At 41.7% G+C, this 27,226-nt stretch overlaps 1 protein-coding gene across 1 annotated transcript in view; it reads left to right on the top strand.

Moving 5' to 3' along the window:
• LOC308547363 (uncharacterized protein) overlaps nt 1-27,226 on the top strand; it is a 645,955-nt gene that overhangs the window by 8,956 nt on the left and 609,773 nt on the right. Inside the window, exon 3 of the mRNA XM_081117608.1 lies at nt 25,644-25,781. The gene's annotated coding sequence lies outside the window, so the exon portion shown is untranslated. The remainder of the gene's footprint in view (nt 1-25,643; nt 25,782-27,226) is intronic.

The following is a 27,226-nucleotide window of genomic DNA, read 5'->3' as shown; positions in this document are numbered from 1 at the left end:
TGTATTGTGAGTTTCAGAATATTCAATTTCGCTTAGCTATTTAAAAATGTCAAGATTTAAGAGACCCTAAATGACGTGGATAGAGTTAAAATGCTTTAAATGACGTAAGATGTTGAAACTCAGGGGCTACCTTTCTCCCCCTCTAAATAGGAAGGATGGCAAGTTGGGGGGAAGTGACCCTGTGTTACTTTTTAGAATCCTCTAGGTGGTGCTGCTGTGACAGCTATGGGCTGGAAATTGTTAGCACTTAACCATCAAACCAAATATTTAACTTATTAAGTGTCCTATACTTATGGTTAATTGCTAGTAGGATACTACTGATAATTTATGCCATCATATTTACATTATATTCTCCTAACATACATTGCATAACAGTAATTTCAAGAGTTGGAATACATGTGCTTCTCTGGTTATTACTGAATAAAATTAAAGCTTTCCTGTGTGTCTTAATTCTTCCACGCATTAAAACTGGTGACAGGATTAGCTCTTCTTTACCTCTGCTTGTGTTGGCCAGTGTAGGACAGTTCCTTGTACATAGTAGATGCTAAGTTAATGTTTATCAAAATAATTGACTTGTTTTTCTCTTTTTATGACTTATTGGAGATGAGATGACTAACTGGATTAAGCTTTTAAAAACCCTAATCAGACATTGCTGCATATATTTGCTAGTAAAAAGATTAGGAGGCCATTTTTCCTTTATTTCTGAAAATGGCCTAAGGTTTATATATATTAAAAAAATCACTTATTTTAAAAGCAAATTGGTTTTCAGGTTGGTTCCATTTGAAGTGCAGGAAATGGTTGGAAAAATTGTGTTTGATAATTGCTCAAATCTTAATCAAGATTTTATTAAAATCAATATTTGATATGCTGCTCAATTTAATTGAATTAAACCACAGAGAAATGAGTAACAAATGAGTTTGAAAATCAATCATGGGATAAGGTATGTTTCTTTTAATTAGTTTAATGTATGAAATGTTGGGTTAAGGAATTACCACAAACGGAACAACAGGGAGAAAAATCACCACTCTTGTTTACACAATACGAACAACTGATACCAATGAGCACATACTCTGCCAGGCACTGTGTTAAACACTGTCCCTTAAGTCCCTTCATTTATTTTAAACTGAAATCCTATGAGATCTGTCTCCTTGGTGGATGCTACAGGCCCAGGTTTGAGCCAGCATGGGTGTCCCAGGTCACTCAGCCAGTAAATGGGTGAGGTAGATTTTAACACAGTGATCAGGCTTTTCCCACTACCGTAAAGTGCTCACAAACAGGAAGAAAAAGCATACTTTGATTATAATTAAAGAGAAGGGCATTAGTGGTAACTTTCTTTTGAAAACAAGTGTTGCTTTTACAGACACCTGATAGAAAGGGGGGAACCCAAAATCAAAAGGCATGACTGTCGATTTAGCAGCTGTGAGTCCCATGGACTAAAAAAAAAAAGAAAAAGATTTTTATTTTTCTGGACAGACAGAACACAGTTATTTACTGTATAATTTATGCTATCGAGAGTGGCAGAGATTTATGGTTTTAGTAAAAAAGTGTTCTAATTGGGATTAGCTAATAAAAAAGAGGTGGGACCGGAGAGGGAGAGAGTAGGAAACTGTGATTTCAGTGGAGGTGTTTCTCCTCTCCTGGGATGCTAACAAAAGGGCCAGTGTTGCTCACGGGGGCAGGAATCATACTTTTACTTAGGCCTTCAGAGTTTGTGCTGCATTTTTAGTTCTAAGTGCTCTTAGTCATCCAAAGAATCAGCTCTAGGAAACTAACGATATTCTGTTTAAATACCATCAGGAATGAGAACAAAACTGCATTTTCCTAAAAAAAAATCTTCATTTTTATTCAGAGCTTGTTTGGTAGGATGAAAATTAAAAAAAAAATTAACAGAAATCACAGCTACACAACTGCAACTTCTGTACTCTAGGCTGAGAATCTTTTTTCTTTCAAGTCACTGTTTCCTAAGCTACAATCATTCATGTATCACATACACAATTTTTAGCATCGTCCCGTACTTCTTGTATTACTTAATATTTTGACTTAATGTGGTGTGTTTAAAAAAATCAAAATGAAATACCTTTATTTTAGAAGGAAGCTTTGTTTTACAATCATGAGTAGGAAACTAGAGTCCCTTGCTCTAAGAAGGAAATGAGTGAAAAGAAATACAATTAAATCAAAACATTGTTATCAAATTTTAACTCCAGGAGTGTCTAGAGGTCATGAGGACATACTTGTACCAAGCGGAGACTTCCTCTTTTATCATATCTGAAAAATAAAAAAATATTTGAAAAGGGAATAACTTTTTATTTTGTGAATCAGTTTTATCCAACAAAGTGTCCATATACCACCCAAAATCGTGTTTCCCACCAGAGGTGCCTCCTCCACCTTTGCGATCAACAGCCCATGTATGTTTGTGTGCTGCTCTTATGAACCTTTGGCCCCCTTTACTCCCCAGCTTCCCCCCAATAGTATTTGAACCTCACTCTCCACCCATCTAATTACCTTATTCCTAAACATTTAGAGAAATCTGTTAAGCAAACACACTTGGGATGGAGGGCAGCTTACAAAATGATTAGTTTCTGTTGTTAGCACGACTTTTCTCTGCATTTGCTGTTGGAGATAGTTTCCCTCTAATCAGATGTGGTTAACTTCCAATAATAGTGAAGTAAAAATAATAAATAATATGTCTCTTTACCACCCCTGACCTTCACCCACCCAGTTTTCTCCTCCAGAGACAACCACTGTCACCAAGTTTTACGTGTTCTTCTGGAGATATTCTATGTACAAGTTTACTAGAACCTGTAATTTTCACATCAATGGCAGCACACTCTATGTGTCATTCCACAATTCATTTTTTTTTCCACCCAACAATATTTTTTGTCACTTTATATTAGTGTATATAGCCCCAGTCCATTCTTTTAAATACTGTATAGAAATACTCTATGCATGTAAATAATCCCCTTTGGAAGGACACTTGGATTAGTACTTTTTCTTCCGCAAACAATGCTGTAATATCCTTGTGTAATTCTCTTTGGCCCATGATGACCATCAAGAAATAAATCTGTAGCTAGACAGTACTCATTCAAGTGGCCGGAGCCATAATTATAATAATCAGAGAGGGCAAACATGGTTGCATATTTTTTTTCACGAGGATTGGTTTTCTCTGCTTTTTCCTCACCCATGACATAAATTTGTACGTGTCGTGGTGTCCTGCACAGGATGCAGCATCCTGATTTGCACACGGAGTTGTATGTTCTAAGTTATGTTTGTTGCATTTGTCTACTACTGTTTAATTCTTCCTTGCCATGGTCACAGTTGTGCTCCAGGCTTGTCTCTCTTAGAGGAGGACGAGCTCCGTGGGGCCAGGGAGGGACTGAGGTTGTTAAAGATCCCTAAATGTGTCTGACCTTAAGTAAAAATAACTGCCACGTTGCTTTAATAGCAAATAGATACACATTTTTAGCAGATTTGAATGGGAAATATGGAGGGGGGAAAATGAAAAGAAAATCGCCCATGTGAGTTGGGGTTGCTATTTCTGACCAAGTTAGGATCGAGACATCCCAGGAGTCTCACAGGAGATCTTATCTCAGGGGAAGACAATGCTGATCTCTTGGCCAAAGAATGGGTATGCACGTCTGCGGATAGGAAACTCCCAGGCCTAGACAGACGGCAGCCTACCTCTGGCTCAGCCTGCGATTCATTATCATTCACAAGGTGGTGTTAGATGCTCAGCTTTGAAAAGAACTGGCTTTTCAGCAGTATTTTTACCCTTGAGAGTATATAGAGAGAGCTCTGTGTTGTATATTAATCAGAGCTTTCACGACTCACTTTGAATGGTGTTCGGAATGTGTCTGGGAGTGTGGCGAATGAACTGTGCCCAAAGTGTGCTCTATTATTTATTACTCAGGAGTCTTTCTCTCTGAGACAGAGGCCGAAATGAAAGGAACAAAATACCTGCCTTTAATGATAACGTTCTTCCCAGTTTCCGCTCCCTGTGCACCCTCCACCCCTGAAAGGGGTCTGGGATTTGATACCTTATAAGAGTCTGTTTGTATCTAAAATTGTACTAAAATTTATATTTTTATATTCCCCACTCTTTCTGTGTATGTGTAGCTCTCAGGGCACATGTGCTGCTCAAACATTTAGTAAACATGCCTGGAAGCTGTTCCTTCTAGAACCACTTCCCTTTCTTTTCCCAGATGGCAAGTCTTACTCATCCTACAAAACCTGGTTCAAACGTCACTTCTTGAAGGGCCTGCCCTGCTGTCCCAGGCAGTGAGTCACCCCTGCTCTGTTCTCCACCATCTTATCTTCATACCTCGGTCACATGCATTCTCACTGTGGGCGCTGTTGTCCCCAAGGGGGCAAATGTTTGTTCTTGGGGAACAAAAAATTATTCTTTAATGTATAAAACACAGATATACATACCATACATAGACAGATATACAGTATATAACATTTCACAGTGTGGGGGAAGATTAGGAAAAAGGTATCTTAAAAAATACTTAATTTTTGGGTGGTGGTGATGGAAAAAAAGTTGAGAAACTCTGTTTTATCATAACACTTGCCCCTTGTATGACAATCATTACTTTGTATTATACTGTGTGTCTCTTACAAGTCGGAAAACCATGACTTTGAAACCCCAGCCTCCAGCGTAGTGCTTGACAAATATGGGCGTTCATGATGTATTTACTTGAAGGAATAGATGATTGAAATACTCACTTCTAAGCATGACTGCTCCACACCAGAAACTCCTGCAAAAATCATTGTAAATACCATTTTTTTAAGATCCACCTCCAGAAATTTTACCTTGGTGGATCTGGAGTAGGACCTGGGATTTTGTATTTTAAAATGCTACTTGGGTGATTGGATTTGAGAACTATTGCTCTAGCCCATGAATCACTTTCCTTCTCCTCGGAAGATGATTTTATTTATAAAAATGAAAACAAAAACCAAAATAGGTGCTATATTCACCTGTTAACATTTCCTGTGCGGATGAGACCACAGAGCGCTGGTTTCCACACAGGGTGTCATTTTCTGATGGGAACATCGGCAGGCGCCGGCCTTTTCAGAAAAGTTCCTGGAGTGTGCTGTTCTCCTGGGTGAGGATTATAGGCTACAGTATGATGGGAATGCGGCAGGCGCACCAGCTGGCTCTGGGCAGGGTTTCTTTCTCTAGGCTCTGAACACAACACAGATAGGAAAGCTTAGGTGATGTGGGGACTGAAAGAATGTCTAGGGGGCTGGTTCATGGGAGTGTTGAAGAGTGACTTTTAGTGGCATGACCTGAGCTCCTTCTTTAGTCCTGTCCTGGAAAGAATCATTTCAGTGATTTGAATGGCACAATAAATCTATGGATACACTTACTAAAGAGGAACAACAAATGCATAGAGAAACAATTCTTTAACAACCACCCAGTAGGTTAGAACAGAGGTCCTCAACCTTCTCAGGCTCAGTGCCCTCTTTACATGAAATATTTTGTAACCCACTCTCATTATTGTGACGTGAAGATCATAAGATAACATAAGCTAGCTATATATGGGGTTTCTAACTATCAATGCAATGCTCTAAATGTAATATAAAGGAGAAATAAAGGGAAAGTAATTTTAGAACAAAACTACACTAGGAGACATAATGAAGCACAGTCAGTTCTGTTATCAATTGCACTTGTTTTTGGAAATGTGAATCTGTTCCAGGGTGACTGGTACATTAGGAGCACCTTGAGCACCCAGGTTGGCTTTTGCGTGGATTCGTCCCCGGGAAGCACAGGCGGACACAGAAAGCTGCGCGCAGGCTGTACAGTACATAGAACTCGGGCACGCACACGGCTCAGCTGTTGGCCAGACACCCCTCGCTGGAAGGCTCCCCCCAACCTGCTCTTACAACTTCCCTCCCGCTTAGACAGTCCTCTGCCTCCACTTCACGGTAACCCGAGGCTGAGCCCTTTCGTGGCCCACACTTACACAAGCAAGCCTCGGGTCTTTCTCAAGGTAGCACATCCCTTTTATTGGGTTACTTATGTCCTTCTTAACCATTTAACCTGTGCAAAAATGAGCAACCATTCTTACGTGGTTCTTTTTTTGAATGGAAGTTTTTGGGTGTGGTTCCCCTCATTCCACTTTCCCCATAGGTCCCGTGGTTTTTGGCACGCAATGTCGTGCAGTGTGGTGACTTTTTAGGAACACATATATTGTGTCCGATCAGAACAGACTTGATGCAGTTGCTTGCCTCTGGCGTAATGAATTAGTTTGGATTTAAGAGAAGTAAGACTGTCTTCAGCTGAAAAGTGTCGACAGTTTTATATTGGGCATTTTGAAGTAAGGGTGAAACGTGGATTAAGTGTATTAGTACATGTGCGTAGACTTGCCTCACTGTAACAGCTCAAATGTAGACCAAGGCAGCTGGGCTATCCCGGTGACTCGAACACCGGCAGTGGCATTGTGATAAATGATGTGATTTTCTAGAATGTTGAATAACTTCTCAAATTCTGAACAAGACAAAGCACACCTCTCCCTTGATTTACACAGTAGTCGCTTTCCTGGAAAATTCATTTACATTAACCTCATGCAAAAATATACCTGTATTTTTAACTAAAATGGAATTCCATTCTGGCTAGTTATGTGTAAACATTTTCACCTATAGGAATGGCGTGGCGGCAAGTTCTCTTACTCACTTTGGACAGGCAAGCCCCTGCCCACTGAAAAACAGTGACATCACCTGACAGCCCCAACTGCACCCTCAGGTTTTCATCATGACCGCTGCTGTGACATTCATTGGGCTGTTGCAGTGGATAAGCTATAATTAGGATCAGTTTAAGTTCTTCACTTAGATCGAGAAAATAACTGTAGAAAACAGGATGGATAAAAATGATTTAGCGCAAGACAGGATAAGAAAAGTTCAGAAATGTCTGTTGAGAGTAAGTGAAATATGAGTACATAGTTTCGTGTGACCAAATATCGTTAGGCCGACTGGAAGGAGCACAATAACTAGATCAGTGCTGTTCAGTAGAAATATAACATGAGTACATATGTAATTTCAAATTTTCTAGGGGCCACATTCCAAAAAATGGTAACAAGAAACAGATGAAATTAACTTAATGAATTTATTTTATTTAACCCAGCATACCCCAAAATAATATTTTTTCAAGATATAATCAATATAAAAAGTATATTAATGAGATACATTGTAAATTTTTTATATAAAGTCTTTCTAACTCTGTTTTACACGCAGAGCATATCTCACATTTCAAGTGTTCAAGGGTTCTATATTGCTCCCAGCCAAGTCTTTCTTGGTTATCACAGTGCTTAAAAATTAAAACTTGAATTCTGTATTTTTTTTTTTAAATGTTTCTCTGAGCATCTTTGTACAGAGAGAGAGAAAGAGAAGCATCAATTTGTTATTCCACGTATTTATACATTCATTGGTTTGTTCTTATATGTGCCCTGACTGGGGATCAAACCCTGCAACCTTGGCGTATCGGGGTGAAGCTCTAACAAACTGAGCTACCTGGCCAGGGTGAATTCTGTATTTTCTAGGCTGCTGTTGAGAAACTCCCACTCAAACTGTCTTGAACAGTGAGCACATTTATTTTCTTACTATGTTAAGAGTTAGAGTGCGCTCTGGGATTGGTTGGTCAGCAGTTCACGCTGCCATTCAGGGGCGCTGGCTCTTGCTGTTCTTCCTTTCTGACTTTCTCGACTTGGGGCTCCCTCCTCCCACGGTTGTAAGATAGCATCCAGGAGCAGATGGTGGCCCATGCTTCCATGTTTGCGTCCAAAAGGAGGCACGAAGACACCTCTCTTCCAAACTTGAAATATTTGTTCTTTCCTTCAGTCTTATTGGGCCCAAATACCATATCCCAAATTGGCTTACACAAATTGTCTGGGTCAGACTATTGGATATTCTTGTGATGGATGCAGGGATGCCTTTGGGCCTTTCCTCTTCACTTACTCACCACAAGAGACACCATTTCTTACAGCCTTATTCTTAATTTCTTCACCCATTTACTATACCTCACTATCTCTGGAAGTGTGTGAGTTTGTGACCTCTTCATAAAACCTGGACTCCAATAATTTTTGGCTGAGCCACACATGCAACATTGCATTTAATTTTGATTTAAGAAAGATATAAAAAAGAGTAGGTTTAAAGGAGAGAACTAAGGTGGCAAAGGGAATTGAAATCATATTATATGAGGAATGTGGAAGGCAATGGTGGTGTGAACTTGTGAGAGGTGGAGGGCTGGGGGGCAGGGATAGATTGTCTTATAGGACATGGTATGTCTACTCGCAGCAGTTCTCTGTTCCCGTCAGTTTATCTTCTTCTAATTTGTTCTGGAACTGGGAGCCAGATAATTAAGCCTGCTAGAATAACATGCACTATAAGAACAAATAGGCTGTGAATGAGAGGCTGAGGTGCCATTAAAGCATCAGTCCATGAACTTGGCTACCCCTCGTCCACCTCTTTCATCTCATTCCTTTCTGATATGTTTGAGAAAGTTCTGGGCTTAGTTCTGGGTAGCTAATATGATCATTTTCTAGATATACTAACACATTTGTGAATGATCACTAGTAAATGATAATAATATTAATTAATCTTTATTGACTCTCTGAGCTAACTCCAGAGCAATTATAACAGTTACCATTGACCATGCACTTACCGAGGGCCATCCATTGTGCAGAGCATGTCACACAAATTAGTATTTTACTTAATTCCCACCGCAAACTTCTAAGGGAGTATTCTTATTTCCATTCTACAGATGAGTACATTGAGGCCTCCAGGGGTCAAGTGACATTCTCAAGGTCATATGATAGTAAATGGCAGAGTTCAATTCAAACCCAAGCTGTGTAACTCCAGAACCAACATTTTACACCCTTAATGAGTGTGAATTCTCTGATATTTAATTTAAGAAACCTGAGATTGTCCCCCTCCCACAGAACAATTGATGCCATACTATGACACGTAGTAAGGTTGAGACCCTACAGAGCCTAATTGCTTTGTAACACTGGCCAAGTGTCACATGATCCTAATCACATACACCATAGACATCATGTTAATTAATCCTCACCAGAGGATATTTTTTCCATTGATTTTTCTTTAGAGAGAGTGGAGGGGAGAGAAGAAGAGAGAGAGAGAAACATTGATGTGAGAGAGACACATACACTAGTTGCCTCCTGCACATGCCCCTACTGGGGCCGGGGATTGAGCCTGCAACTGAGGTATGTGCTCTTGACCAGGAATCGAACCTAGGACCCTTCGGTCTGCTGGCCGATACTCTAACCACTGAGCAAAACTTGTCAGGCGTGACATTATACTAATATGTAATCCCAATATTCCAGTGCGAGGTATGCCATAGGGCAGCACACAGTCAATTGTCAAGCAAATGGCTCTAGCAATTGAGTGTTAAATCATCTCTACAAGGTATAAATAAATAAGAATATGGAAAGACGTTTGCTAGATGCAAGATGCCAGCTGTAATTTCAAGAAAATGTTGATTGCGTGCTTTAGGATCTATTTCACAAAGCCTTGCTCCAGTACAGCTTTCCCTTAGAAGGTAGCATGAAAAAAAGATTTTTATTTTTACTTGGCGTTTATTGTCTCTTCGTCAGCAGCTGTGCCGACGTGGTGTTGATTATGCAGAGAAGAATTATTTTGATTATTGACAGTTGGCATTCTTCTCATAATTTAGAGTTCTTCATCTCAGAATTGTCTCCTCACCTCCTCTCCTGCCTGCACATGAATAAAAATCTAAAAGCACTCACCAGGATCCGTACCCAAGGCAGCTGTTAGGAGGAACAGAAAGTTCACTTGCGATTTGATGTTAAACTCTCCCTGCTGTGTGTTCCTTTCTCTGAGCATCAGTTCAGAGCAGTGGCGCTGGTGAGGTTCATCACCAGTGTCCGAAAGGCCTCTCTGCAAGGGAGCCACACTCACGTTTGTGGATTGCCTTCCCCCTGTGTCTTTGTCTGCTGGCTGGGGGCTCCATCTCTCCTAGCCAAGGCCATTCTAAACTGTATGTCAACAGATTAGTGGTCAGGGTTGGCTAAAATGAGTAGTCTGCAACTTTTTGCATTTTATTTTTAGAGTAAACACTGCTTAAAAACAAAAACTGATCTAAAGATCTCCCTTTCATATAATTTTTACACAGTGCACATAACGGATTCCTTTGGTATCCTGTGTCACACCCCTTTGCCTACCTCTATTTCAGCCTCAGGTAAGACACACCTCAAATGGCACAATCCCATCTCAGACTTTCTCTCTCAGGGGGTGAGGGGGTCAGCACCCTGGGGTAACCCTCCATTAGGGGGGTCTGGAGCCACTAGAAGGTGACCCAGCTTCTCCTTCAGGTGGGCAGTTCCGAGAGGCACTATTATCTGCTTCTCAGAGCCCAACACTGTTGTCTGCAGCAGCGACTCCAAAGCACTTCCTTATCTTGGCTTTTCCTGTTTCCCTGGATCACCTTCCCTGCATCATACACCCAAATCCTCCTCCCAGGCTCTGCTTTTAGGGAAACACAAAATAAAACGGTAAAAAAAAAGAGGTTCTTCCACTGAATGTTTCTTTTTTTTCCTTAAAAAAATGCAGGAGTAATATAGGTGCATTGAAAAAAATATTTTGTTTTTCTCTGCATATGTACATACATGTATATGTATTTATATATTTCTATACACATACATGTATATTTTATTTTAGACATGTGTAGATTTTTTTTTAATGTGAAAGTCATCTCTTTGTGGAGAAAGTACATCATGGGCAGAACTCAGTCTTGGGTCAGACAGACCTGGTGTTGAATTGTGCTCTATAGCATTCAAGTCTTGTGAACGTGGGATAGTGATTGACCCTTCCTAGGCCTTTGTTCCAGCTCCTGTAAAATAGAGTGAGCATTGTACAGGGTTGTTAGGCATATTAATTGACATTGTGTATGTAGTGCACTAGCATGGGTCTGAGCATTTGGCAGGCACTTAGAGTATTTCAGTGATTATTATAAAAAAAAAACAGAACAAATGTCTCCACTAAACTGTACACACTCCCCCTACTCCCTGGGGAGGGACAGAGACGGGGAGAAAACTACTGTGGCTGCTGTGTATCTTTCCAGAAGTTTATCTATGTTTATAAAACTTTCTAAAAAGTGCATATGCATATTCACTTTTGTGAACTTTCTTCCTTTTAATGCACGTGGGATCATAGTATACATACTCTCCTGAAATTTTAAAAAATTATTTATTTATTTATTTATTTATTATTTATTTATTTATTTATTTATTTATTTTTAATGTTTCTTTATCTTTATTGTTGAGACCATTACAGATGTCCCCCTTATAACCCCACTGATCCCTCCACCCCACATCCATCCCACCCCTAGGCCCTCCCCACACCAATGTCCCCATCCATGGGCCATGCCTATAAACATACAAGTTCCCTGATTAATCTCTCCCCATCCACAACCCCCTCCCCGCCTTCCCTCTGAGATCCCTCAGTTTGTTCCAAGCTTCTATGTTACTGGATCCACTTTGTTCATCAGTTTATTTGTTTATTATATTCCACATATAAGTGAGATAATTTGGTACTTGTCCTTCTCTGACTGGCTTATTTCACTTAGCATAATACTCTCTAGTTCCCTCCATGCTGTGCCAAAGGCCAAAAGGTCCTTCCTCTTCACAGCCTCATAGTACTTCATGGTGTAAATGTGCCACAGCTTTTTTATCCACTCATCTATTGATGGGCACTTGGGCTGTTTCCAAATCTTAGCTATTGTGAATTGCACTGCTATGAACATAGGGGTGCATAAGTTCTTTGTGGTTGGTGTTTGGGGTTCCTTAGGATACATTCCCAGAAGTAGGATCACTCAGTCAAATGGTAGGTCAATTTTTAATCTTTTTGAGGAAACTCCATTCTGCTTTCCATAGTGGCTGCACCAGTCTGCATTCCCACTGGCAGTGTACTAGGGTGCCCTTTTCTCCACACCCTCGCCGGCACTTGTAGTTCGTTGACTTGCTGATGGAGCCATTCTGACAGGTGTGAAGTGATACCTCATTGTGGTTTTAATTTGCATCTCTCTGATGATTAGCGACGTTGAGCATTTTTTCTTATGTCTCTTAGCCATTTGTATGTCCTCTTTGGAGAAGTAATGCTGGTTTTGTAGTGATAAAGTCTTTTAACCTTTTTTTGTCTCAGAAGCTCTTTATTTCACCATCCACATTGATTGATAATCTTGCTGGGTAGAGTAGTCTTGGTTTCAGATCCTTCTCTTACATTACCTTGAATACTTCATGCTATTCCCTTCTGGCCTGTAGAGTTTCCGATGAGAAATCAGATGACAGCCATATGGGAGCCCCTTTGTAGGTAACAGTTTGCTTTTCTCTAGCTTCCTTTAAGATTATCTCTTTGTCTTGGATTTTTGACATTTTAATTATGATGTGTCTGGGCATGTGCCTCTTTGGAGTCTTCTTGCTTGGGACTCTCTGTGCCTCCAGAACCTGTGTGCCTTTTTCCTTGACCAGGTTAGGGAAGTGTTCTGCTATTATTTCATCAAACAGGTTCTCTAACCCCTGCTTACTTTCAACCTCCTCTGGCACTCCTATAATATGAATCTTGTTATGTTTTATGCTGTCCCACAGCTCCCATAGACTGACCTGTTTTTTAATTGTTTTTTGTTTTTGCGTCTCTGATTGAGTGATTTTTTTCTACCCTGTCTTCTAGTTCACTGATCCGGTCCTCAGATTCTTCTAATCTGCTGTTTATTCCTTCTAGCGTATTCTTTATTTCTGCTATGTCATTCTTCATTTCTGACTGGTCCTTTTTCATAGTTTCCAAATCTTTTTTCATGCTGTTGAGCATCCTTACAATCAGTATTCTAAACTCTATATCTGAGAGGTTGCTTATCTCTGTTTCATTTGGCTCTTTTTCTGGAGACTTCTCTTGTTCTTTCATTTGGGGCTTGTTTTTTGGTCTCCCCATTTTGGCTAAATGTTAGGTAGATCTGCTAGGATTTTCAGTCTCTTGGGAGGGTCTCTGGTACAGGCCAATGTCAGACACAGTTTGTGACTGGCCCTGAGTACCCTGTTTGGGGCTATCAACAACCTCAGGCTTGAGGTCTCCACTGCTGGGGCTGGATGCGTTTGGACAGGACCGAGATGCACACCAAAGTCTGCTTTTCTAAGACCTGGGGTCGCAAAACAGATCAGGCAAAAACTCAAAGCCCCCTGAGGTCTGCCTCAGTCTACAGACTTGTTAATCTGATTCTCTTAATGAGCCTCAGGCTGTAGAAGCTCCACAGGGTGGGGCAAGAGGCTCTCCAGAAGGTGGGACAATTGCTTCCCCCCTCAGGTAAAAGCCAAAAGTTTGCCTCCCAAGAAAAATGTCCCCCACAGTCTAGGGGAATGACTCTCCCCAGACAGCTCCAGTCCACTCCACTCCCCCTCCGCCGGAGCCCAGGGTGAGTGGCTTCACACTAAACATTGTGCAATGGCTCTTTAAGCGGGTGCCTGCAGTTCCAGCCACCTCTCCCTGGCAGACAGAAACCCAGCTGCTTTTCACAGCCAGATGTTATGTGGGCACCTTTCTCAGTTCTGTGCTCTGGGCTGGGAGGCCCGGCCTGGGGTTAGGCCCCAGAGTCCTCAGTGGGAACCCCCACAGCTGACATCTCCTCCGGACCTTTACCTGCTGCCTGTGGGAGCCCAGCCAGCCCTCTCGCGTCCGCACTTCCTACCAGTCTCCTTGCGGTCTCCACTTTTCCTCCTTGGTCACGAGGGTGCTCTCCAGCTCGTCTTCAGTTGGTTTTCAGGATGGTTTTTCTATGTTTTAGTTGTAAATCCAGATTAGTCCTGGGAGAGTGTAAGTGTAGCTTCCGCTCAGTCTGCCGCCATCTTGGACCTCCGCATTTTTTTTTTTTTTTTAATTAATACCAGTCTCCTACGTCAGAATATATACATCTATTACATTGAAAAGAATGGCTTCATGGCATTTCTCTGCATGAATGAACCCATTTATGTCTGTTCCTTTTATGTATCAACTTAACTGGCCCACAGAGTGCTTGGATATTTGGTTAAATATTATTTTGGATGTTTCTGTTAAATAGATAGACTGAGTAAAGCAGATTGTTCTCTCTAATCTGGGTGGGCTTTGTCCAATCAGTTGAAGGCCTGAATAGAACAAAATGTTGACCCTCCCTTGAGTAAGGAGGAATTTCCTTCTGCCTGACTGCCTTCAGGCATCCCCCCCCCCCCCCCCCCCCGGCCTTCAGACTCAGACTGAAACAATGGCTCTTTCTGGCCCTTGAGCCTGCTGGTGTTCAGACTGGAACTACACCATTGGATCTCCTGGGTCTCCAGCTTGCTGACTGTTATCTTGGGACTTGTCACCCTCCATAACTGTATGAGCCAATTTCTTGTACATTTCCCTCCTCCCTGCCCACCTCTCTCTGTCTCTCTATCTCTCTCTTGATCACAGAGATAGATCTAGATATGTGAGTTAATGGGGGGAAATCAATACATTATACATTAATATGGGAAAAGGCAGAGCAATGGTATATTAGTCAGGCTTCTCCAGAAGAAAAGAACCAATATGAACATATCTGTTTGAGGGGAGCTGGTGAAATGTCTGTGGTCCTGTCTTGGAGACTCTTTGACTCTCTTAATTCACCAGAGACGTCCCCATTCCCACCACCACCTTTAAATAGATCAGCATAAGCCTTCTTGCATTCAGTTTTCCCTCTTGATTTCCAGGCTCATAGCCTACCATTTAAGGACATGGTCCCCAAGGATGTCATGGTGATACAGGATAACGTCCCTCTCCGGAGAATAACAGTCCTGGCTCCAAGCTGACCCGGGGGAGCTGTTACAGTAGTGCTCTTTGGAAGTGCCTGTGCCTTCTCTGAAGATATTAGACAACTAAGAGTTAGACAGATTTGCTTAACCTCTTAGCAATATCCAAGCCTTCCAACATAGTATTTCTGAAGACTGTAGACAGACTACCCAAAGCCAAAACTCTTTCTGTGTGATTTTACTTCAGAATCTCTTTGTCATAGATATGTCTCATCCCCAGCATTCACAAGAGCTCCAGCTCCAAGGAATGCAGAGCTTAAAAGGGAACCATGTGAGTTTAGGATTTCCCAGCAACTATTCTACCTGGAAATAAAAGAAGATTCTTGGTGTTGGCTGCTCTGAACTTGAGGCTCTTCAGGGTGCAGGGGACTCCTCCTCTGTTGAGTGGCCCTATTTTGATCTACAAAGCCCAGCATGATCTGCTATGGCTGTCAGGGACCAGTTATTAGACAAGCCCTTCCTCTTGAATTCCGCAAGTAAAAGGAAATGATAATACACTGAAGCAAATCGGATGTCAGGCATCTGTTCTATTCCATTCTCCTCCATTCCACTCTGTGCCATTCTACGCTATTATATTTAATTACTAGACATTCTAGTCTATGCTGTCTCATTCCATTTGAACTTACGACTTTTTGTTCTGTATTATGCTGGTCCATTCCATTCCACTCTACAGCCATGTACTGAGTTCTTGCTTAATGCAGGGGTTTTGCTAAATGTTGCAAGAAAACTCCTGTGTATGTGTGGGTATATGCATGCACACACACACGCGTGCCCATGTGTGGCATACACAATGCACATATGTCTTTTAAGGAGTAGTTTTCAGGATATCATTATGATTGACAGAAATTCCATATTTCTTAAGCCCCTCTCTTGGAATACTCAGGTATTAAAGTTCAAGGTTTTAAGCCCTTTGTGTTTCTTTGCTAATATCTGTTAGAGACCATATTTACAAGTGGTGCAAATCCTGTGGTAAATTAAGAGAAACTGAAGCTCTATTTGGAAGTTGGAAACCACCAAATAAAAAAAACCCCACAAGGGGAAGAAAGACAATATCTGCTTTCAGATTTATTTCTCAACCAGCCTTCTTCAGTGTTGGCTGTGATGTGTACCTTGACATCTTTTTGTTTGTTTTTCTTCTGAGAGTCAGTTATTCTGGGAATAAAATGTGTTTCTGAGAGCCAATTTAGTGTCATGGTTAAGGTCATGGGCTTTATAAAGAGCTGAGTTAGGGTGTCAGCTCTACCATATCCAGCCTTGTGAACTTGGGGCACACTCCCTAAGCACTTGGAGGCTAAGTACTTGGATAAGAGCAGTATCTCCTTCATGATGTCCTTGAAAGAATTAAATGAGATAATGCATGTAAAGTGCTTAGCATCATACTTTCCAGTATTAAGTGGTCAATAAATGTTAGTTTTAATATGGGAAATAGGGACGATATAATGCTTTCAGGGATATTTTGAGGATTAGCTGAGATGCTTGTAAAGCATTTAGGTCACTACCTGACACATACTAAGAACTCAATAAATGTTCAACATTGACATCATTGTTTTTGTTATGTGTTATTTGTAAAACGTGGATAATGTAATTAACTTGTAAAGACTAATTGAGATAATGTGAGTGAAATACTTAGCACTGTGCCTGGCACAGAGTGAGAACGAAGTAAATGTTAAATTCCTGAAAGACAAGAACTGTGTTATTTACACCATTTTATTGCTAGCAGCCTGGCCCAAGGCTTGGCACATAGACAGTACCCAATGACTATTTTGTAAATAAATGAATGAGGTTCTATTCTGCCCCAAATGTACAAGGAGTCCTGGAAAAAAGTTCTGGTCTCCTTTAGAATCTGATGACCCCTGAAAAATGGGGAATAAAATAAACCCGAGGAGACAGGATGTTCCCAAACTCTGAGATCATGGTCATAATCCCCTACATTAGAAAGGTCTTTATGGTTCACAAAGAACTTTCAAATCCATTATGTCATTCAACATAAAAAAAATAAAAAAGAACAAGCAAGAAATGTCCTTAGGGTCAGCCTGGACAAGGAGCTCAATCTCTTACAAATGATTTAAAACCCACTCTGCCTTGCTACAGATATTGCTTATAGAAAACTTCAGGCACAGCAAGGCTGCCCAGCTTGATTTAGCTTAAAGGAACCTTTGGTGACCTTATAAACAAACATAGCCCAGTGGGAAACCAAGTGGAATTTCAGAATTTTGAAGAGGAGCTGAGAGAATTTGCTCAGAAATGGGACATATTAAAACAATCTCTACCAAAGGAGTGAAACAATAAAGAGATTGACTCAGAAGAGAACAAAAAGGCCAGTGCCACTTATTGGTGAGCAGTGAGATCCTGACTCATTATAACTGTTGACTGCGTAGCAATAATGTTTGGGAACATTGCAATCTCAAGAGCGGGCTTATAATGATGTTCATCTGCTCATATGGATGGAAGGCCTTACATAAACTCTGATTGCTCACAGAAAAAGCTTCTTATCCTTAAAGCACACTAGCAGAATGGGACTGAATAGGGCTGATTAAGAGACATTTTTATGAATATAAATGTCAGCTTTTACATGCCTGTCCTCTGATAAAATGCTGTGCGTTCATGCATGTGTTGGGGGAATGTGTTTTGACCTTATGGACCTTATGTCCTGAGTGAGTGGATTAGGCCAGTTGATTTACTAAGTGAGTTATTGAAAGACAGACAAGGGCTGTGTTTGGTCAAGGCCCCAGCAAGAAACAGATGGTTCAAATGGAGTTTCAAATTGTTCATATGGAGGGACTTGCGTCACCAAGATATGAGCAGGGTTGCTTCTTGATGATTCGAGTGGAAGGGCAAAAGGATCGAAATATAGTCAGGGTTACTAAAATAGATAGGGGATGGTGAGTGAAGTCCTTAGAGATGAGCCATAAATGGAAGCTGTTTCAACCCCTAGGGTGTCGTAGCATTATGGGAACCCAGTGAGATGGCAATGTGGAGGAAGAGCCATCTGGAAGGAGCCGCGACCATGGAGAGACACAGATACCATAGGAGACGTGGTGAAGCAGGGAAGAAATGCTCTGGCCTCTCTCTCCTCCCACCCTCTGATTTTCTGTAAGGACTTCTTGTTGATCAAACCCAACTGGATCCTCATGGTCAAGGGAAGCCGGAAGATGCAGTCTGCCAGGGCTTCCAGGAACAGAACAGGGCAGAAAGGAATGGATCTGGGAGTGGAACATGCCATCTTTGTTGCAGCTACTGAACTCTGCTATTGTAGGGTAAAAGCAGTCATAGATAATAAATACGTCAGTGGCTGTGGCTGTGTGCCAATAAAACTTTATTTGCAAAACAGACAGTGGGCCAAATACACAGTCATAGTTTGCTGACACTTGGTCTCAGAGAATCGTTTATGTGTTGGGTCCAACATAAACACAGTCATTCATTTTTTGGGTAGCAGCAGATGACAGCAGCAGTGGCCTGAAATCTTTTTGGTAAAGGCCTGCCTTCACTTGGTTTCTGCCCAGGGTGTCACATAAATTAGAGCAATTGTCCTAATACAGGCTTCACACACACCAGGGTAAACTTGGGTGGAAGCCTTTAGCACACTTGAAATGAAGCCATAAATAATTGAATTGAATACATAAACGATTCAAGTCAATGCCAGTAGTGTGTGCGCACGTGCACAAGTGTGCATGTTGTGTTATATGTCATGAGCAAAAGGGCAATGTGTGAATTACGTGTGGATCAGATGGGCACAGCCCAAAGGCATGTAATCTGTCTCCTAGTGAAGCCAGTGGACTTTGAGGTGGATGTGGGCACCAGGCAAATCTTTAGGCCATTTTAGATGGGAGTGGAAATAAAACAATGACCACCCAAGTGAGAACAAACAGAAGCCCAAACTGGCATTTGGGAGAGACTCAAAGACAGGCAGGGCAGAGGGAAAGCTTGATAGTATAAAAAGGAAGGTTTCTGGTGTCCCCTGCTTGAAGGCTGTTGGCACAGGTGGAGGTGGCGTAACCAGAAGCGGGATGGCCTATGTGGCTGGTTTTGGGAGCATATTTGGCAGTTCTCTAGTTGGTCATAAATTGGAGGAGGCAACCATTAGGGAAGCCGGGAGTTGTTGACTGAGTCCCGCCCGTTTTGGGTTGAGTGCTGCAGACGTTGTGGTTTGGCTTTCTGGGCTGGCTGCCGCAGGGGTTGTGGGTCTGAGATCTATTGTCATTCATGGTCTGCCACTGGTATATTTGTATATTCAGTCTTTCAAGTTATACAGGTTACTGTTGACTCACTGTTCTGGCTCTGCTGCCTCCCAAAGAGCAGGCAGCTTCTCTGCTCTGTGCCAGCTCACACAGGCACCTGGCCATGAGCGTTCCCTTTCCGCTCATGCAGACACACCCGTGACTTAAAATGGATCTGTCGCTACCTGATTATCACTACACCGACTTAACCAGTGTTACCAAGAGAAGCTGTCGCCTGATTCCCTGAATTCCTTGTAAAAGCAGACTTAAGTCAACCCTTCTACATAAATCTCAAAATTTTCCCTGAGCGATCTCATTCTTGGCAGCATAATCCCCTCCTAATGCCTTCCCAGGTCTCGCCCGCCATGAGGTGGACCCAACCACATCATGTGTGGAATCTTCTCCAGTGATTCCTTGTTTCATTTGTATGCCGTTTTTCTCATTACACTTTTATCTCCATAAGAGGCACCTTTGAACCAGGATGACCCAGCATGGAATGTGCCTAGTGGAACCTCCATTCGGGCCAAAGCAGATGTGATTGGGTTCCTTTTGTGTTCCAGGTTTCTCACTCATGGGTTGTTAAGAGATTGCAAACCTTTCACAGGTCTTTTTTTTTTCTTTTTCGTTTTGCTTTCGTTCTTCCTTCCTACAGGGTCTGTCTTTGTCTCTTCAGCATTTGGTGGAATTGTACAGTTCATCATGAATTTGCTAAACTACTAATGCCTTTCTCTCCTAAAATAAAATACATAACCCCCTGAATTTCATTTCTGATCAGTGCTTTCTCCTCAGCAGACACTACCCTGTCTGCTCTGAAGCAGACGAGCCCTGCAGGCAGTTCAGTTTTCTGTGTGTGCAGTTGCTCACCTGAGTCAAGTGATAAAATTCTTTTTCATAGGCTTGCAAATCCCTGGAGCAGGAAGGGATCTCAGAGGTCCGGGAGGCTAATATTCTTCGAATGTGATGCATAACCCACTGGGGTACACAGGATGATCCTAGCTGAACATTTAAATAACTTTAGTTGTTGTATATTTAGCTCAATCCTATTAGAAAAGTGTATATAGCTGGCACATTAAACTGCATGAGTTCATAAATACTACTGTCTAGGATGAGTTTGAAGCAGATGATGCCGTAGAAACCTATTGTAGTCATTATCCACGAAGTGCAGGTGCTGACAGGTAATACTCAGATATGACAAAGGTCAGGAATGTCAAATTTTTGGAAGCACCGATCTTCTCCATCCCCCTCAGTGCTACACAAGAGGAAAACTGAGGCTCTGAAACGGGAAGAGGTTTGTCCAAAGCCAACTCAGCTTGATAGCAGCAGGACAAGAGTTAGGTCATGACTGACCAGGTTCCTAATTCAGTTCTTCTGTTCAGTTTGCAAACTTGGCTACTGTGAGTTCAGCTTAAGAGCAGATACCGTGATCAACAAAGGCGCCATGGGATGAATTTGTAAAAACACAAGAAGCTGGCCAGAAGCCTGTTCTAATCACTCGGTGAATTACCTGAACGAGTCCAAGAGCCTCATTTTCAAAGACAGAAACTGGTCATCTGTTGGCCGTAGAACAACTGAAACTTCACCAGATAACAAGGTAAATGAATGCATCGCAGCATTCACTGGAGCGGAGGCCCGCAAGCTGCTGGCTGCTCTGCGTAATGGGAGATTCGGAATGCAGTTAATGGGTTAGTGCAGTTTTTATTGTAAAAGCAAACTAAATTAAACTGATAGTTTTAATTAAATTTGAATTGGCTGTGATTTTACTTAGTTTTAAAGGCCACTTGAGACACTAGCATTGCACTTAAAATCTAGTGTTGTAATTAGTGACGTCTACATTTATTATAATGGTTACTCCATTTTATTGAATTTATTCAGGAGTAAACAAAAGCTCAGCATCTCAAGAGCTTGAATTCCAGGCTTGGTTGGGTTTGGGAGCCTGTTTTGTTTCTGTTGAAACATCAGGTGATGACACTGATCTTGAAAAGGGTGGTTCCTGGTTTAGCCATCCAATCGCACGATTAAGATCTTGGGCCACTTCAAGCCAGAAGTGTCAGAACACTGTAATTATGCCTTTACTGTCCTCTCTAATCTGGAAAATCCAAATTCGGTGCATGTTTGAGCATCCTTCAGTCCCCCAGTGCCTTTGGAGTTCAAGATCTACAAATCTAGATTTGGAGGCCCCATCCAGCAACCATTAATTTGACCTGGAAATCAGAAGAACTGTATGGCAGCTCCAGAAAATGTTGGCGAGGGAGGCTTCTGGCTTCCTGAGGAGGGCAGTATCTTGGTGGCTCAGTCTGATCAGTTGTCTCAGACAAAACTGGACTCTAAAATGCTGGTTCTCATAACTTTGGTGTACGCAGAATCACTGAGAGGCTTGTTATGATGCAATCTCTGGGGCCTCATCTGTAGAAATTCTAGTTTAGTAAGTGCATGGGGAAAACCTCATTTTGAGAAAGTCTGCTCTAAAGCATTAATTCAGTTAAATGAAATCCTCAAAAAGACCAGCTTATAAACAGAAGTAGGAGTATCTTCTCAGAGGGTCACCATATTATATACTCAGTTGGAAGGTCTGTGTGGTAACGGTCTCTTAAACATTGTTTGATATGAGTGAGATTAAAAAAAGATTACATTTTAAGTTACGAATTAATAAATGCTTATATGAATAATACAGAAACGTACAACATAAACGATGAATTACCCTCAGTCAATTCAGTCCCCCTCCCCAGAGGCAAACAGTTCATTGCTGGTATGTTCCTTCCAGATGTTTGCCTCTTTATTTATAAGCATGGATATAAGTAGACGCTTCCTTATTACAGTTTCCCTGCTTGTTACTTTGTGCTGTGTGCTGAGGGATTCCCTTTACTTTGTCTTTCTGTGTTCTTGGGTTATTACCTTTGTGTAACATCCCATTCTTATTTTATGGATATAAGTACTTTCCCAATGTTCTTGAAGATGAAGTTTAGGCTTCCGTGTACTCTGTTTTCTCTGCTACCCTTTCCTGGCAGGGCGGTTCTCATTCACTCACCTGTTAGAAGGAGGCATAGCAAGGCCGAGTGGAGCTGGGCGTGGAGGGGCTGGTTGACTCTCAGGCTTCTCCTTGGTGCAGTCGGCAGGAATCTGCACATTCCGCCCCGGAGCTCCTAACGCCTGCCCACAGGCGGAGTGCCGTCCACACTGCACACACCCTGGCTGCCCTGCGTTTTCCCTGCTCATTCACATGTGTGTTTTTTTTAAGAGGAAGAGTCCTGGCTGCTGTTATTGCTGTTGTTTTCCCTTGTGGTTGTTTTCGCTGCAGGTAAACACTTGCCTTTAGGACATTCTGAACGTGCAGAAAGGGGGGTGACTACTCCATGTGTAGAACTTTACTTCATCTCACCCTCTTTTTTTCTTATTCCCGTTCGTGTCCTGGTGTTTTTGAGACCCAAACCTTACTGCAGTTCTCCCCTTTTAAGAGAGAGTGGCTGAAACTCAGAGTTTTTCCCGAGAGTGACACATAGGCTTATTAAGTGGTCTAAAGTTCAAACAGGTTGGCTGCTACCAAACAACGGATTCCAGAAAACAGACTCCGGTATTTTAGCAGGGAGCAAGAGCTGGGGCACTTTCCCATTATTCAGATTACTTTTAGGTTGGACTCTGTAGAAACTGTGTCTGTAAAGCACAGTGAGTTTTGATCAAGGATGAAACAAATCTGACTGGTTCACATCCGATGCCTTCCATTTAAATGCATCGGCTTGGAATTGATGGAACTGGGCACTGCTTGATAACAATCAGTCAACCCGTAAAGAAAAATCCCAAACTCAATGAACATGGGTGGGGCTGGGAGAGAATACGTGTGATTTCTTTTTAATCAATATAGATCCAATTCCTGTTACTTCTGTTGTCAATGTAGACCTGTGGAACGTGGAACACCGATCTCCAAATTCAAAATTTTGTGCACAAAAGCTGTTAAAGTGAACGAAATATTTTAGACCGTGACAAGTCCTTATAGATCAATTGGAACAAACTCTTAATCATATAGATAAAGAACTGTAGGAAACCATATTTAGAGGAAGTTAAACGCCTGCACTTTGAGTACAGGGGGCCTGGGTTCTCATCTGCCCTGGCTGGAAGGGACGCTACTTCTTCTCTGCTCACATCCTGCTGGTCAGAACTAATTGCATGGTCCTGTCCTAACTGCAGGATAGTGTGAGAAATATGGGGCCACACACAGACTATTCAGTGAGCTGTTTCTGACATACTGACTTATCATCGTCATTATCAAATGCGAGAGATGAAATACTGTTTGTTTAATTTACAGAACCAGTTGTTGGTAGAATTAGGACTTAGAAGTAAGGTAAGAAGTTCTGAGCCACAGTTGAGGACTCTATCCAAAAAAGTATTTTATTTTGTATATGGTTAAACTTAGGTTCCTAGGGGTTGAACAAACTTTTCAAGATGTGGGATGCATTAAGAACAGAATTGAATTTTGTTCTTCCTACTTAATCACCCTGCCTCTCTTCTCCTGGAGATTTCTATAGTACCTTTTCACAATTATTTCTGTGACGTTTTTCCTCCAAATTACTGAATTGTTTATTATCACCTAAAAAGATTAAGTCTTTCAGTGAAATGTATGAGCATGTAAATTTTATGATAATGAGAAACATTTCCTTCGAAAACTAGGATAGAGCATCTGGAAGCATAAAATGCACATTAAAATGACTGAGGACACCCTCCCCCTCCCCCAATCAAAGTAATTAAAGTTTGGTTGCAGAGATTTGTGTTAAGATCAGGAAATGCTTCTTTAGGTTCTGTAATGATGAAGCCTTGTCACAGTGACAAAACGGTCTTCTAACATGTGGATGCCATCAATGCTTCATTGTCGAAAAGCATTCTTCTAGAACTGTGATTCTGAACTATGAGGTGTCAATAAAATTATGTGAAGTAAGTGCGCAGAATCTCCAAACTAGGTTGGACTTCCATTTTTGTGGTCTAAAAGTGGCTACAGATTCTTTAAAGCAAATCCCAGTGAGAGATGTGGGTCCTAGCTCTGTGACTGCTGAGATCAATAAAATATGGAGGAAGTGACCCTGTGCCAGTTTCCAGACCCAGGCTAAGGCAGCGTTTCCTGTTTCTTAAAGTATTTCTTCTGGGATCCTTAAATTTCATGTGGACAGGCTCAAAACTATGTGGAGAGAGAGGGCTCCAGTTGTGCCCAGCTTTCCAGTCATTCCTGCTAAGGCACCAAACATGGCAAAGAAGAAGCTATCTTGGACATAGATTCCTCCAGTCCCAGTTGCCCACCTTAGGCCACATGGATCAGAGACAGACTCCCTGGCTGAGACTTTTGTGAATTCCTGGCCAAAATAAAATGGCTGTTTTTAAGCTCTTAACTTTTGGGGTGCTTTGTTATGCAGCTGTTGGTAACTGGTCTATCTATCTATCTATCACTTACCATCCCTATTTAGTTACTAGTGTACACTCTGGATCCAGACTGCTTGGGTTTGAATTCCACCGCCAAGACTTAGTAGCCATGTGATCTCTGGCAAATTGTTTTGATTTTCTGTGCCTCAGATTTATCATTTATGACGTTAGCATACTGGAATTTATCTCCTAAGGCATTTGTGAGGACTAAATTTATTAATTCACATAGAGTACTTAAAGTAATGCTCAATAAGTATTTATTCAACAGCTATTTTTGAGAACCTACTATGTGACAAGGATTGTATTAGGCTCTAGGGGGCATATCTGTGAAAAGTCCTTCCCTCATGACATTTACCTCCTAGTTAAGTATTATTTTGCCAAATACATTAAAAATGAACAGATGAGCAAAACCCAGAACTCATGGAATCAAGGGCCTTTATAGACTCAGGATACGTCAGTCACAGGTGTGTTCCCTTGTCACATTTTTGCACAGTCCCACTTTTTCATATGGATAATTTTTGATTATAGTGATAGTTAAGTCTCTTATAAAAGTGATTATGGTGACTTATGGGGACCATCAAGAACAGCCTTCTAAAGGAAAGAAGCTGTTTAACTGTGGCCAAATTGAATCTTCTGAGTCAATTTTCTTACCTGTAAAATGGACCAATTATACTCAAGGAAATTTAAGGTTTCACCTACCCCTTATAATTTGTGTGTCCATGACAAGAAGTGACAAGAAGTCACCAAGAAGGTTGAGTGGAGAGAGGGGAAAGAGTACATTCTGTGTGGTCTGATAGGTGTAAGTGCAATTTCAGGGAGACTAGGAAAGCATATTTAAAATGTAATTTGGAAAAGGTAAGGCATGTGGCTGCCAGGCTGCAGAGGTATCTACATGTTGGTTGCTACAAAGAGAATGTGTGCACCAGCAAAAGGCCTCTTCATTTATATCTTCTACTTCCTTCTTACCATTGGATTGTTTTAGGGAAAATCCACGATATCTTGTCATTTCAAAAGTATCTTGTAAAAGTATAACTACAGTGCAATTATCACTTCAAAAAATTTAAAATAATTTAAAAATGTTATGTCACTATTTGAATGGAGGAAATGGATAATAGTCAAGGTTCACTAAGGAGCCATGCAGGTTGAGAAAATAAGGACTTGTAAAGCCTGAGCACTCTGTGATCTTGGCCTTCACCCCTACCTACAGATTAGAAAATCTGGCACATTCTAACATTATGAAGAAGAAAGAAGCAAAGTCTATGGAGTGACCACATAGCATTTCTGAGCTCCCACCCAGCAGAGATTACAGGAAGATGGAAGTTTCTAAGGACTTGTAGACACCAATGTGAGTAATCACTTGTATTATTGATAAAAGGACATTTCTTTCTTTTTTTTTTAAGATTTTTAAAATTCATTTTTAGAGAGAGAGGAAGGGAGAGGGAGAGAGAGAAACATTGATGTGAGAGCAAAACATCAATCGACTGTCTCCTGCATGCCCCCAACCAGGGACCGAACCCATAACCTGGGCATGTGCCCTGATCGGGAAGTGAACCTACAACTCTTGGGTATATGGGACAACGCCCAACCAACTGAGCCACACTGGCCAGGTCAAAGGTGATTTATTCTATTTTAGAATCAATAGAGGTTGTTGCAGTATGGGTTTTGGACCAAGTGGGAGAATCAGTAAGTTTATGACATTATCATTCTTCTCAGGAACTAACAACAAGAAAAAAATCTCTCAATAAGTCTTAAGTATGTTACTGAGGACCAATAAGTATCCCCCAGTAGCAACATTTCCTATCAAAATGTGACAGAAGTTCTTTCTTTAGAAAGGTGCCAAGTTAATTAGCACCTTATAGGACCTTGTTACAGCTCAGAACAACTTTCCATCTGCTGATAATTCAATCATTACACGTGTGACACAGGGAAATCGGCTTCGCATTCCATTACATAATGTAAATCGACAGTTGGTGAATGCTGCTCAATAGCTTGATGCCATTAATAGGTTGTTTCTTAAATTCATAACAAATATCGAGTTGTTTTCTTAGTAGGTTAAAAATATAGACCCGACCCATGTGACAGTTTTGAGATGTGAAACAGCCCAGGCACATCCGCTGTGCTTCTGGAAGTTGTGGGCTGCAGATGGAAAAGATCATGTGGGCACTGATCTTTGAGGTCAAGAAAGTTCTAGAAGGACATCCTGCAGGGCTGGGCAAAGGGCCCCACAGCCATGCTCTCCCAGGTTGTCTTTAGCTGTTGACCTTTCCTGCTCTAGAGGGCTCTGCCTGGCTATGTGGAGATGCAGCCAGGCCAGTGCCATGTTGGATGAGGGCAGGATACTAGCAGCCTGGTCTCCTCTGTGCTTCCACAGACTTTCAGGATTGAGTCCAGGGATCCTCTCTGGTCAGAACATCCTGAAAGCCTCTTAGGTCCGGTGCCCCAGCAGAACAGCCCAGGAAGTAACCAAACTTGGGGACAGCATGAATCTCGTCCCCACTCCGATCACCAGCCCTGGCAGCTGGAGCAAACACCTGGAGTCAAGAGTCAGCCTGCATGGTGGGCTCTGTGTTGCCTCAGGAGTGGGCTTTCTCTCTGGCTCACCCCCACAGTGCTGTCCCAATCCTCAGTGTTGCCTCTCTCCACTCATGACTTAATTATGGTTTTCCTCCCAAACATCCCATCATAGGCAAAGAAGGGAAGCCTTTCCACCTCTTTTAGGTAGGGTAGGATTATGTTCAGAGTTAAGACACAAAAACAAAGCAAGCAGACACATTAAAAACAACAAGAAAA

The sequence above is a fragment of the Miniopterus schreibersii genome (assembly GCF_964146895.1).
Source record: "Miniopterus schreibersii genome assembly, chromosome: 18".
Taxonomy (NCBI): domain Eukaryota; kingdom Metazoa; phylum Chordata; class Mammalia; order Chiroptera; family Miniopteridae; genus Miniopterus; species Miniopterus schreibersii.
Note: the sequence above shows the minus strand (reverse complement) of the source record. Positions and strands in the feature narration are given on the sequence as shown.